The sequence below is a fragment of the Triturus cristatus genome, chromosome 6 (genome assembly GCF_964204655.1).
Source record: "Triturus cristatus chromosome 6, aTriCri1.1, whole genome shotgun sequence".
Classification (NCBI taxonomy): Eukaryota; Metazoa; Chordata; class Amphibia; order Caudata; family Salamandridae; genus Triturus; species Triturus cristatus.
In genome coordinates this window covers 1,816,647,193-1,816,651,205 of record NC_140589.1, presented here as the reverse complement: position 1 = coordinate 1,816,651,205, position 4,013 = coordinate 1,816,647,193, and the positions used below count along the sequence as shown (strand labels likewise).

Sequence of the window (4,013 nt, the reverse complement as noted above, 5' to 3'; positions counted from 1 at the left end):
CATATTTATATTTATCATGGGGTTTTTATAGGGTCCCGTATTTAATAAGTGATTCAACACAATGGTTGCGACTTTGAACTCCTTGTTGAGCGTTTAGTGTGGGAAGGATTCATGCTGAGATGTATTCCGTTTTTGTGGTCCTATCTTTAGATTCACAACGTGGTCTTTTTGAAACACTTCTAGGTCGGGCCCACACTTCCAGAGTCCTCTTTCAATGTTTATAACAATGTTTTAACCTTACGTTTAGGTCACACACAGCCTCCACGCATGCGCGTCTCTTTAAAACTAGATAGGCTTCGGCGTTTGAAATCATATACGTCCTGAGACGCCACTGGACACGCTGCAGGAAAAACAGACTGCTTAGATAATTGGTAAGTTCTAAGGCGCGTATAGAAACAGTAGCATCACCCTTGTAATTTTAACGCTACAACTCGTGAACCTTATCGGTTCCATTTTAGCACACTTGGTTGCGGTAGTCCTTTCATGTAATATCTCACTTCTATTCATTTCGGCGATTACATCTTTGCGTTTATTGCCTATTTTAGCCATCAGAAATTTGCAAGTAAGGTAGTGACCTTATCGGCACTCTGTACCTAGATCTAAGAAACTAGGCTAGCACCTTAATATGAAATCGCATAACTTTGAACTTTGGCGACTAAATCTCTGTGTATTTGCTTCCTCTGAAAATTAGTATATCGCAAATAAGGTAGTGTGAATGTTGGTATTTCTTCTTCTTTAAACCTTAGAATCTACGTAAAATCAGTGCAATATAATCGGCAGGTAATATAGCTAGAGATCTTATTCGTATGAGGGGCGTTGTTAGAAAGTATTAGATATACACACGCTTTCCTCATTGAGATTAGTCAGTTTTTTCAAACTCCCACGAGGAGATACAAAGATTACACCATGAAGGTCCGGGTGGACGTAAACAGTGACCACGATCTAGAAGTTCAGTTAGAAGAAATTTCTTCTAGAATTGATAGACAATCCTTTATCATAGTTTCATCAGGAGGATGCGGAGGCACTTTGCTTCATTTACTATATTATTATTTGCTTCACCCTTAGGAGGACATGACCTATGAACATCTATAGAGATCCTACCCCCCTTTTTTCATCTATAACTCCGAATACGGGCAGAACACCTGACTGCATGTGTGATGATTTACAATACATTTAAGTGAGTATTTGCCAACTTTGGGCTCTCTCCTTGAGCCAACCTAATTGTGCTTTTAAATCACAGCAGTGTAATACAAAATGTATTCAGAATTTGCACCTTGCATGCTCATGTTTGGCCATTGTGTTTCCATTTCTAGACAACCCATGCGTTGATGCGCAGGAAACCGTCATCTTTCTTACAATTAGAGCCACAGAAGTAAATTCAATCCTCTTGTGTATATATTAGGTAAAAATAGTTCTAAATGCAAATTCTTCTTGAGACCATGTCTTTGGCAACACTTACTTTATAGACCACACAAATCGCTGCATATTGTCCCTTATTTTTTATATATCATTTTCAGAATTGGCACCTTTATTTTTATTATATTAAAGTATCTCTATAACGAGTAGGGGTCAAAGGGATAAAGTTTAAAGACTCTAATAGTTCCAAAATCCCCAAATCAATATAATAACACACATAGAAAACTATGAGTCTAGTGACGTTAAAGACCTGAACACAAATGTGAAGGTAATGCTGAGTGTAATGAAGCTGCAAATTCATATGTATGTGTATATATATATGAATATGGTTCCCATCATCCACAAGATGTGGTTCGCTTCATCATCTGGGAAACCGGGACTTGCTTGAGAACCATCTTCTACTTAGAAATTGTAGATATTGGTCTCATAAATGTCCCAGACCTCTAAATGGTATCGTGTTATTTTTGTTGATGAAAGCAGGGTGTTATGGTAGTTGAGGATGATGGCTGCAGTGCTTAGTGAAAAGTGCTAGTGAGCAAGTGCTATTTAAAAATTGTCTATCAGGGCACAAAATAGACTTTATTGTAACGCTACCTTGATGACAATAGATAAAAACAGTGCTACAACAGTTTCAACAAATAACTGTGCTAGAAATGGTCTACATGTTTCTGCTATCGGATGGGATTCATCCAAGCTTTCGTCAGGACCAATGAAGCTACTGCATAAGTGATAAGTGCCAAAGTGACAAAAGAATTTATATATACAACCTGAACCCAATTAATGGGCCAAGAGGCTCCGTGGGAAGTAATTTTACTTCATTGACCTGCACGGATAAAGACAAAATGAAAACACAACACAGCATAACCAGTGACATTGTGATATTCTGAGGTCAAAAACAATGCATCCAGAGAAATATATCTAGTATGCTAATACTCATAAATGTATCTTGACTGCAATAAGTCTGTCTAAATTAGTGTATTCGAAAAAGTTCTAGGCACTTACCCAATTTTTTTATTTTTTATTTTTTTTATACCACGGATATAACGTGTTTAATATAGCCTGCTGACATCTGGTTTTCGAGTGTATATCTTCTGATGCCAAATAGTAAGAGATAAAAGTGTATAACTATTCGATAAAAAATGTACTACTGCATATGTTTCTTCTCCATATTCGCCCCTTTTTGGCACACTAATGGAATCTTTTTTTAAAAAAAGCCCTCTTTCTTTTACCTTTTTTTCTCTTATCCTTCTTTTTTCAAAATTCTTATTTTTCATCTGAAAACTGATGTGCACAATATTCATATATAGGTGACGTATTTTTCCCTTTCCTCCTTCTTCTAGTCACGCATTAAAAGAGGTCTGACACACCGCTTGTAGCCACTATAAAATGCTTGCTGTTCTAGCATGGGTTGATTGAAATATTGAAATAAATATGTTTTTTCATTTGTTACCTTTTTTAGGCATTCCTACTCAGTACTAATTTGATGACACTGTACCCTAGTTGGGCGAGGTCCTGATGAAGGTGGTCCCTGTGTGTGTAAATCCACCGAAACGCGCGTAGACCACGTGCGCCCCGATCTATTTAGGTTGTTGCCATCTATAAACTAAATATTGGAGATGCTGCCATATTCTGATTTTCCCTGTACCCATTAAGTACATGTGTTATATATGAGTGTGAGTGAGTTAGAGTGGTTTGTATGTCTGGGAATTGATTGTGTCGTGCCGAGTAGGTTGTTGTTTTATATATAAATTGAACAAAAAAGTGTTTCTCAAAAAAATATGTGTTTTCTAATGTGAAATGATTTGTACTGTTTTCAGAAAATAATGAAGACTAATGCTCAATGGTCATACAAAAATTATAGTTTATGATTGACCACCAAAATAAAAGGAAGACTTTTACAATAAATACAAAGACTATGCATTTGTGTATTCAAGTATATATCATGTATGCACTATAAGAAGTGATCAACCCATGCTTGGATTAATTCTTGGGTAAAAAGAAATAGAGGTCCATGAGGAGTTAATTGTCTTTTTGATTGTTGTTCTTTCCCCTCTGACTCCTGGACCTTATTTGCTCTTAGATGGGGTCCCTTCATTTACAAATGCCCTCCATGAACGACACCATCTGTGTCAGCAGTCTGGTGTGGCCATGGAGGACCTGCAGCACCGATGCCTGCCCAACCTGCAACTGCCGCTGTATCTCCACAGACTCTTCACTGAGGGCAGCAGGGGTGACAGGGGCAGGGGGTGCGGTGCCTGGCCCGAAGGTGACATACAGTGGCTCTGCACAGACAGAAGGGACTGGAGCTACTGGGAGGGCGGTGATTGGAATGGAGGAGGCGGGGACAGATGGTGGGCTGCTGCTAGCTGTTGGAGCAGCCTCCGCCTCCTCGATGAGGTCAGCCTCGGACCCGTCTGCGTCGTAGTTGGTGTCGCCACCAGACAGGTCCTCTGACTGACTCTCCTCGCCCTCAGTGCCACTGGCTCCAGCAGACTCCTCAGCACTGGTGGCACGGGTGCTGGGTCCCTCCTCCAGGTCCGTGCAGGTGTCTCCCTCGGTTTCCGTGGATGATGCTGCGGGCAAGGAGAAGGAACACA

General features: G+C 39.8%; 1 long non-coding RNA gene across 1 annotated transcript; it reads left to right on the top strand.

The window, feature by feature from the left end:
- Positions 1 to 298: 298 nt before the first annotated feature.
- LOC146822083 (uncharacterized) lies at positions 299 to 3,309 on the top strand. Its single transcript, XR_014962806.1, has 3 exons — positions 299 to 371; positions 1,066 to 1,177; positions 2,876 to 3,309. It is a non-coding gene; the product is annotated as an uncharacterized LOC146822083 (long non-coding RNA).
- The last annotated feature ends 704 nt before the right edge of the window (positions 3,310 to 4,013 follow it).